Raw genomic sequence first — 10,821 nt, 5'->3', positions numbered from 1 at the left:
ACTGCCCGGACGTGACGCAACTTGCGTTCGTTGTCGGATTTCGTTCATTTTGGCCGTGGGGTGCCTGGGTGGGCCTCACACGCACTGCCAAAAGTTGGGTGCATTTCGTGAAACCGCTCAGGTACTTGCTGTGGAAGGAGGTGGTTGCGGTATGGCCAGATGGGACCCTCGGTCGCACGTCTCCACTTCGCATCCGCCAAACGTGCCCAATTTTTTTTCACGGGCCACAGTGACCATGCAGGGCACGCATGCAAAAATTTGCCGCGTTTCGAGTCCGTATGGATTTTCTACGATTTTCCGGGCCGAAAACCCCTAAAATTTTGTCACGTCTCGCGTTTCAAGAAAATTCATAAATGTTAATGAATTTAAAACTATTTTAGATAAATGTTATTTTTTAATTTGCTAAATTTTTTATTTCTTAATTTTAATTTTTCATCCACCGGGCTTTACTATATGCACATATTTTAACAACATCTGAACATTTCTAAAACACTTTATAAACATTTAGAAACACTTTTGACTTTTTATTCAATTTTCTTTTATATTTTATGTGTTTTCACGATTTTTTTTGCTACAATTTTTAGATAATTACATACCTTATTTTGTGCTATGTATATTCGATGGAAATTTTTTAAATATATTGTGAACATTTTTATGCATGGGTCGGAAAATTTTCAAATTTTTGTCAAAATAAGCGTTCAATATTTTGCTAATTTTTTGAACAAACTTTGAAGACAAATTAAAACAACATTCGAACAAACTTGATTGAACATAGATATATTTTACATAGTCCATTAAACACTACGGAAACGAAACGAGTTCATCCGAGCATAAATGATTCATAGTTCATACTTAGAACATTTAAAAAAACAACTACTCCTCCTCGTCATCGCTACCCAGCAGATCGATGACCGCACCGTCACCGCCGCCGCCGTCGTCGTCGTCATCGTCACTGACCTGGACTAGCCGCTCCTAGTCGATGTCGTCTTCGTCCGACGACTCTGCCGCCTCCGCCTCCGCCTGCGGGACCACCGGCGAAATCGCCGCCGCCGCCTGGATCGCTGCCGCCTGCTCGGCGGCCTCCCTCGCAGCCGCCGCCGCCTCTGCAGCCGCCGCTGCAGCCATCGACGCCCGCAGGGCGACGAGGTAACCCGGCGTATCGTCGGGATCGCCGTCCTCCCGAAGAACCAACTGCTCCGGCGGCAGTTCCACCTCCGGCGGGGTGGGGGGATCGGCGGTTGCCGGCGCAGGTGGTGGAGGGGCCCGACGGGCACGTGCTTCTAGACGGGGGCGCGGGATGAGGTCTGTCGTGCCGCCGGACTCCGCGAGCCGGCACGCGCGAATGACGGCAGCGTAGTCTTTGCCGTCCCAGAACACGTGACGGCCGGCGATGTTGTTGCGGCCGCCGGTCCGCTTCTCCTCTGCGGTGGCGCCGGGCCCGCGCCTCGGGTAGCCGTCCTTGTCGAGCTTCCAGTCATGCGGCAGACGGCAACCCGGCGGCATGAGGAGCCCAAACCGGTACAACTCCTCTGTCTCCGGCGTGCTCAGGCTCGACGGCCACGCGCTTGGTCCGTCGCCGCCGCCGGTGCCAGAGCTGCTGCCGCGGTGGAACGACATCTTGCCGGTGAGCTTTTCAGAGGTGGATGTGACGACGGGTCGGGGGAAGGAATGGTGTGAGCGGCGACGGGAGGACGGGGTGGTTTTTATAGGGCAGACGGCGGGGGCGGCGGGCGGACGGGCAGTAATGGCGACGGGCGGGTGGGTCGACGACATTGATGCGCACGGGATACGACGGGGCGGCAGGCGGCGAGACGGCAGTCCAGGGCGGCGTTGCGGCAGTTGAGGGGACGGACAGGACGGGACGGCGGGGCCGCGATCCACGCGCCACGACTCGTTTTCCGCAGGCGACGCGTCGCGGATTGACCACCGACGCTGTTTGACCACCGACGGGCGCGTATGTACATCGCCCCACTATACAAAAATACGCCGTCCTTGCGCGAATGTAAAAAAAAGCCGTCGCCCCACTGTACAAAAATACGCCATCTTTGCGCGAGTGTAAAAAAAAAGCCGTCGCCTCGCGCGCGGGTACGTCGCGGGAGCGGGGCTGGGGGGAGGGTGATGGGGAATGACCATCCTACCCTTTTTTAAGTTTTTACATGAAGGGGTATAAGACGATTTGAACCGTTGATGTGTCTAGGGGGGATGCTTGTTCAAGTAAGAACAGCACCCAAGCACCGATCCACCCACATATCAAATTATCAAAGTATCGAACGCGAATCATATGGACGTGATGAAAACTAGCTTGACGATATTCCCATGTGTCCTCGGGAGCGCTTTTCCTATTATAAGAGTTTGTTCCGGCTTGTCCTTTGCTACAAAAGGATTGGGCCATCTTGCTGCACTTTATTTACTTTTGTTACTTGTTGCTCGTTACAATTTATCCTATCACAAAACTATCTGTTACCACTTATTTCAGTACTTGCAGAGAATACCTCGCTGAAAACCGCTTATCATTTCCTTCTGCTCCTCGTTGGGTTCGACACTCTTACTTATCGAAAGGACTATGATGGATCCCCTATATATATCTAATTGGATGTAGGGGAGCATGAACCATTATTGTTGACATTACCCTTGAGGTAAAAGGTTGTGGGGAAAAACTATAAGCCCCTATCTTTCTCTGTGTCCGATTAAAACTCCGTAACCACAAGCATCGCGTGAGTGTTAGCAATTATGGAGGACTAAATGATAGTTGAGTATGTGGACTTGCTTTTTAGCTCTGACATAGAATCTTTCCGGTGTTATGATAAATTGCAATTGCTTCAATGACTGAGATTATAGTTTGTCGGAGCCCAATAAGGTTTATGATTTATACTTTTGCATTGTGAATAGATCATCACTTGAACATAAGTAATCATATGACAAAATCTATATATGTTGCTATTATGAGAATAATCATGATGCCTTCATGTCCGTATTTTATTTTTATCGACGCCTCTACCTCTAAACATGAGGACATATTTATTGTTATCGGCTTTTCGCTTGAGGACAAGCGAGGTCTAAGCTTGGGGGAGTTGATACGTCCACTTTGCATCATGCTTTAATATCGATATTTATTGCATTATGGACTGTTATTTCACTTTATGTCACAATACTTATGGCTATTCTCTTATTTTACAAGGTTTACATAAAGAGGGAGAATGCCGGCAGCTAGAATTCTGGGCTGGAAAAGGAACAAATATTAGAGACCTATTCTGCGCAACTCCAAAAGTCCTGAAACTCCACGGAACATCTTAAAAGAAATAAAGAAAAAATCCTCGCCAAAGATGAAGGCCAGGGGGCCCACACCCTGCTCACGAGGGTGGGGGCGCCCCCCCTAGGGCGCCCCCCTACCTCGTGGGCCCCTGGTGGCTCTCCGACGTCCATCTTTTCCTATATGATGTCTTTTGATGAGAAAAAAATAGGAAGGAACTTTTCGGGACGAGACTCCACCGCCACGAGGCGGAACCTTGGCGGATCCAATCTAGAGCTCCAGCAGAGCTGTTCTGCCAGGGAAACTTCCCTCCGGGAGGGGGAAATCATCACCATCGTCATCACCAACGCTCCTCTCATCGGGAGAGGGCAATCTCCATCAACATCTTCACCAGCACCATCTCATCTACAAACCCTAGTTCATCTCTTGCATCCAATTCTTGTCTCAAAGTCCGGGATTGGTGCTAGTAGGTTGCTAGTAGTGTTGATTACTCCTTGTAGTTGATGCTAGTTGGTTTAATTGGTGGAAGATCATATGTTCAGATCCTATATGCATATTATTACCCCTCTGATTATGAACATGAATATGCTTTGTGAGTAATTACGTTCGTTCCTGAGGACAAGGGAGAAGTCTTGCTATGAGTATTCATGTGAATTTGGTATTCGTTTGATATTTTGATAAGATGTATGTTGTCTAGCCTCTAGTGGTGTTATGTGAACGTCGACTACATAACACTTCACCATTATTTGGGCCTAGAGGAAGGCATTGGGAAGTAATAAGTAGATGATGGGTTGCTAGAGTGACAGAAGCTTAAACCCTAGTTTATGCATTGCTTCGTAAGGGGCTGATTTGGATCCATATGTTTCATGCTATGGTTAGGTTTACCTTAATACTTTTGTTGTAGTTGCGGATGCTTGCAATAGAGGTTAATCATAAGTGGGATGCTTGTTCAAGTAAGAACAGCACCCAAGCACCAGTCCACCCACATATCAAATTATCAAAGTATCGAACGCGAATCATATGAACATGATGAAAACTAGCTTGACGATATTCCCATGTGTCCTCGGGAGCGCTTTTCCTATTATAAAAGTTTGTTCCGGCTTGTCCTTTGCTACAAGAGGATTGGGCCATCTTGCTGCACATTATTTACTTTTGTTACTTGTTGCTCATTACAATTTATCCTATCACAAAACTATCCGTTACCACTTATTTCAGTACTTACAGAGAATACCTCGCTGAAAATCGCTTATCATTTCCTTCTGCTCCTCGTTGGGTTCGACACTCTTACTTATCGAAAGGACTACGATAGATCCCCTATACTTGTGGGTCATCACGCACAGTGTTGTCTTCGGCATTGCAAGGCGGGTTCCTCCTCCGAACACATCACAGAAGAATTTGAATACAAGGATAGTGTCTGACCCTGCAAAATAAGTTCCACATACCACCGTAGAGAGAATAATATTTCCACAAATCTTAATCTGCTGACACGTTTTGGCAACATGACATCATGCCATGGCTCGGTGATTATTCGAACCGTTCTTCTTTAACCAGCTCCACACATAACGCGAGGCGGTTTCTTGACACGTCTTGTCAAAGCAGAGATCGTGTTCCCCTAATTATGGGATTCTCATCAATACGGTCATGGGTAACCCAACCGCCCCATCGATTACGGCGCTTGGGGGATAAGCGAGTTTTACCAGGCTAGTGGGGACGCATAGTTTCGTCCGCCCATATAAAGGGATAAGGATTCACCTTTTCATCCACGCCTTCTTCCTCCTTTGCTCATCCATTTTCGCGCACTCGAGCTCAAGTGCCCAAGTCCGCACTTCCCACCTCAACCTTCTCCAACCATGTCCGGAGCGGGAGGCAGGTGCACGGTCTCCTCTGTCACGGAGGGACACATCAAGAAGCTGAGGAGAGACAGATACCTGCCCGACGACATCGCGCACCGGCTCCCAGATGAGGGGCAGCTCATCCCCACCCCCAGGCCCCATGAGAGGGTAGTGTTCCTTACCCATTTCCTCCGCGGACTGGGATTCCCTCTCCACCCATTCGTCCGGGGGCTCATGTTCTACTACGGCCTGGATTTCCACGATCTGGCCCCGAACTTCATCCTCAACATCTCGGCGTTTATTGTCGTGTGCGAGGCCTTCCTCCGCATCAAGCCCCACTTCGGCTTATGGCTGAAGACCTTCAATGTCAAGCCGAAGATAGTGAGCAGCCGCCAGGCGGAGTGTGGAGGCACCATGGTGGGCAAGATGCCCAATGTCACATGGCTCGAGGGCTCCTTCATGGAGACCGTAAAGGGGTGGCAATCGGGGTGGTTCTACATCACCGAGCCGCGTGACCCTAAATGGGCAGCGGCCCCCGAGTTCCGATCTGGCATCCCCACGTGGCTCACCTCCTGGCAAGAGAAGGGCCTATCCTGGGGTAGTTCGGGAGAGCTGACCGGACTCCAAACATGTATTCAAAATATGGTGAACAAGAAGCTCAAACTCGTCAACGTAGTCCAGGTCATGCTCATCCGCCAGATCCTCCCGTGCCAACAACGGGCTTTCAACTTGTGGGAGTTCGACCCGGCCCAGCATCGAACTCTGAACAGGCTCTTCGACACAACTCACAAGGATGCCTGGAAGGTGCTATTCAAGGGTGCCGAGGTTCCCCCTCCCACTACCGAGGACCGTGGATTCTGCGTGAAGCGCCAAGCCAGCGCGGTAAGCTGTTTTACCTCTCACAAGATACTTGTTTTTCATAGTTTGACTCTATGCAAGATCTAAGCTCCCGTACCTTTGACAGGACTGGAAGGAGACGGCCGGACAGATCGACTGTCCGGCTCCTTTGCCCAAAGGCCCAGCAGACGCTCTCCTGACGAAGATGCTGACTCCGGCTCCTTACAAGGTGCCGGAGAAGACCAAGAAGGCCAAGGGAACCCGAAAGAGTTCCCGACGCCAGGCGTCATCGGACTCATCGTCCGATAACTCTGCGACACACTCCTCCCCCGAAGACGAGGAGGAAGAAGAAAATGCTCCCCCTTCAGTTGGGGGAGACAAGAAAAGGAAGGCTGCCCCAACTGGGGAGGCCGAAGGGTCCAAGAAGGGAAGGACTCTCCTTCCGGACAGTTCCACCACCCCCGCCGAAGGCAAAGACGAGTGGCTACTCAGGGCCAAGCCCCTGGCGAAGTCGTAAGTATTCGGATACCAAAGTAACTCATAGCGTTCCTTTGTCGCACTGCTTCCCCTAACGCCGAATATGATTATGCAGGCCGCCACGAGCCCGTATCGATGTATCGTCGGACAACTCCCTGGGCTCGTCGGATATGGATAGCGATCCACTTCCGACCGCCACCTCCCCTTGCCCTGCAGACGACACTGAGGTATTGTCTCAAGAGGCACCGGGTCGAGGGGAGACAGTCCCGGAGGCGCCTCAAGGCGACCTTCTGGACTCCGGGAGCAGAGGGAACAAGGCCCCTGAGGGCTCCGAGTTCGGCCCTCAGCCGAACACCGCGCCGAAACCTCCAGTGGTTCCGGACTCGGGCAGGCGCCCTCCTTCCAAGAGGGGCAAGATGCCTGTGCCGGTGACCTCTGTCCATCTAGAGGCGCCGGACAATCTGCTGGGAGCGCTTTGCAGCGCTTCCATCGACGAGGAGCATCGTACTATTATGAGTGCGGTGGTCCAGAAAGTTCAGTTCGCCAAGAGCGGATTGACTGAAGCCTGTGCCAGCCTTCTAACAGGCTTTGAGGTAAGTGTTTAAAATATAGGAAAAATATTACCGCATAGACAGTAGCCCCTGATGCTCTATTCGATGTTCACAAAGAAAAGCCGAACAGAGGATCAAACAATATCGCAGGAGTCTAATATAACTATGTCAATATGCGTATGCAGGCTTCGCTGATGGCATCTGCCGCACTGACTGCGGAGGTCACCGCACTGAAGCAGGACCTCGAGGGGTCCAAGAAAGGGCTCGGCCTTGCCAAGAGGCAGCCCGAGGAGAACAAGGGCAAGTAATACCCTGTCTATAGATATGTATATATAAAAGAAGACGCGATTGCAAAATGACAGGATCATCATATATTTGCCAGGGGCCACGACCGAAGTGGCGACCCTAAAGCAAGCGATGTCCGAGGCCGAAGATAAAGCGGCCAAGGAGCGCACCGAGCGGGAAAGGCAAGAGGCTCGGGTGGGCGAGGTGCAGCAAGAGCTCCAGGCTCTTGTGACGAAGCACGAGGCGTTGGAGCTTGACTCGAAGACATGAGAGTCTGAGCTTGCCACGGCCCTCGAGAGTGCAAAGAGTGCCAAGGCCGAAGCCCAAAAGGCCCTCCAAGAGATTGACGCGATGAAGAAAATAGCGGCGGGTAAGGCATTCTATATGCAAAGCAAGCATGTGAGAGTAAATTACCTATTACTTACCCGAATCCGGAGCTCTCCAGGAGCATTCGCAAATTTGCCCCGCAGCGTGTCGGATGCCGCACAGTTTTACCAGGCCGAGGAGGGAAGCTCAACGGAGAAGTTGTTCTGGTCCCAGTATACTGGGACCGAACACCCGATGCCTCTGAGCGACCAGCTAAAGCAGTTGGTCGAGATACACAAGGCGGCCGAACAGGCCATGAAGGGCCTTATAGTCCGGCTGTGGCCTGGCGACGCCCTTCCGAACAGCTACTTCGGCCTGGTGAGGCGGCTGGTGGATGCCTGCCCATGGCTAGAAGTCGTCAAGCAGTCCGTCTGCATCGAAGGTGCACGCCGGGCTTTCGCCCGTGTGAAGGTGCAATGGGCCAAGCTAGACACCGTGAAGCTGATCAAGGAAGGACCGCCGCAGGGCAAGGAGCATCGCACCCCCAAAATTTATTATGAGCATGTCCTGTAGGGTGCCCGTCTTGTAGTGAACGAATGTCCAAAGGATGTAATATTTGAGTAAACTTGCTCGTGTGATCCTGTATGATGAAAACTTGTTTCATATGCTCTATGCAAAGCTTGTTTGAATTTAAAATATTACCTTCTATTTAGCTATTTATCCAATCTGAGATATGGCTAGTCCTCGGCCTCTGCCCCCATGCCGTGAGTGCTGGGGTGTTCGGGATAAACCTGAGCACTCTTGTTCCCATTTTTGGGTCCTTCGAGGGAGGTGCTCAGCACAGCGAACAAGGCAACCAGACTAATAATGCTTTATCACTCTCACTTAGCCATAGAATTCTATAATTTTAAATTTCAGCGAAGCCCCTGGTATTCGGAAGGCCGAATTCGGGGCGCGATACATGCCTTTAAGCTGGACAGGACCGGCTCCTCGCTCTAAGCGGCATAAGTCTTTAGGGACTCGGAACCTCGCCGAACAGCGACCAGTCTGTCGCCTTATCATGACAGTCCGTTTTAGCTTTCTCTACTGAGGTGCTTAGCCCAGCAGAACCGAGGCACAAGCACAGTAGTTCTCCTAGTGCTGCCTTAGCCGATAGAGCAGAACGTAAGGTACCAAAACATAGGAGCCGGGCAAACCCAACATTTGACCAAAGACGTGATTCGGACCTGATGCATATAATGCTATAAGTTCGGGGTGCCGCACTTGTGAAAGTGTTTGGACTTCTCACACCATAATGTGGGGTACTTAAGCCCCTGGTGTATTGGCCATACCAAGGTGTACGGTTGCAAGGCGTCATTAATGAACACATATATAAAAAACAAGAATGCAATAATAGTCGTAATGTTATGCATTGTTTATTCAAAAAGGTGCGTTAAAGCAGAATGATATAGATAGTGCGATAAGCAAAAAGTAGGACTATGTCCCTTCCAAGGGCAAGTTGAGGAATAGTATTAAAGCAAATATTTCACTCGTTATCGTAATCCACCTGGGAGTTCCGTGGTGTGACGTAGCTTTCTGCCTCCTTGGTTGCTGCATCATGTGTTCGGCAATCATGCTGCCGGACAGGGTTTCCAGAGATTAAAGTCCTGAAAGAGAAAAATAACAAAGCGGGAAGCCCCTAGTGCGGATTAAGCCGCGTATTGGGGCGTGCCGTAGTTGTGCTCCCTCTCCGCCTGTGCCCATGGTATTATTAATGCGTAATTATGTACGCGTGGCACAAATTTCACCGTTTGGCTTGGGCCGGGGTGGCGGCCGCATTGCTACGCGAGCTCAGATCGTGCCAGGCGGTCTAGTTGTCGATTACTCGGAGCGCGCTTGAAGGTGTCCGGGTCTTGAAACGCCGAACTGGTGGATTGCCTTGAGAGGCTTCTTTGCACTTCTGCTGCGAGGGCCGCAGTGTGCTCCTCCTTGCGAAGAGAGCGCTCTGTGTTTCCATTAACTGTGATGACCCCCCGAGGTCCTGGCATCTTGACCTTGAGGTATGCATAATGCGGTACCGCATTGAATCTCGCAAATGCGGTTCGCCCGAGCAGTGCATGATAGCCACTGCGGAATGGCACTATATCGAAGATTAATTCTTTGCTTTAGAAGTTATCCGGGGATCCGAAAACCACTTCCAGTGTAACTGAGCCTGTGCAATGGGCCTCTACACCTGGAATGACACCTTTAAAGGTCGTTTTTGTGGGTTTGATCCTTGAGGGGTCTATACCCATTTTGCACACTGTGTCCTGGTAAAGTAGGTTCAGGATGCTGCCACCATCCATAAGGACTCGAGTGAGGTGAAATCCGTCGATGATTGGGTCTAGGACCTGTGCGGTGAATCCGCCATGACGGATACTAGTGGGGTGGTTCCTGCGATCGAAGGTTATCGGACAGGAGGACCATGGGTTGAACTTTGGGGCGACTTGCTCCAACGCATATATGTCCCTGAGCGCACGCTTCCGCTCCCTCTTGGGGATGTGGGTTGCGTATATCATGTTCACCGTCCGCACTTGTCGGGGGAACCTCTTCTGTCCTCCGATGTTCGGCTGCCGGGGCTCTTCCTCGTCATCGCTATGTGTCCCCTTATCTTTGTTTTCGGCAATTAACTTGCCGGCCTTCTTGAAGACCCAACAATCCCTATTGGTGTGGTTGGCTGGCTTGTCGGGGGTGCCGTGTATTTGGCACAAGCGATCGAGTATGCGGTCCAAATTGGACGGGCCCGGAGTGCTTCGTTTGAATGGCTTTTTCCGCTGACCGGGTTTAGAGCCTTTGAATCCGGCATTTACTGCCGTATCTTCAGTGTTATCGCTGTCAATGCGGCGCTTATGTTTGTTGCGACGTGACCTGCTATTGCCGTCCTTGGTATCCGAAGTACCATGGTTCTTTGATATGTTATTACTGTGAGCCCACCAGCTGTCTTCTCCCGCACAAAAGCGGGTCATGAGTGTCGTGAGGGCTACCATAGATTTCGGCTTTTCCTGACCAAGGTGCCGGGCTAGCCACTCATCGCGGATGTTGTGTTTGAAAGCTGCTAGGGCCTCTGCATCCGGATAGTCGACGATTTGATCTTTCTTTGTTAGGAACCGAGTCCAGAATTGCCTGGCCGATTCTTCTGGCTGCTGAATTATGTGGCTCAAGTCATCGGCATCTGGTGGTCGCACATAAGTGCCCTGAAAGTTGTCGAGGAATGCGGCCTCCAGATCTTCCCAGCAGCTAATGGACTCTGCTGGCAAGCTATTAA

Source organism: Triticum dicoccoides, chromosome 4A (assembly GCF_002162155.2).
Source record: "Triticum dicoccoides isolate Atlit2015 ecotype Zavitan chromosome 4A, WEW_v2.0, whole genome shotgun sequence".
Classification (NCBI taxonomy): Eukaryota; Viridiplantae; Streptophyta; class Magnoliopsida; order Poales; family Poaceae; genus Triticum; species Triticum dicoccoides.
This window is presented reverse-complemented; position numbering follows the sequence as displayed.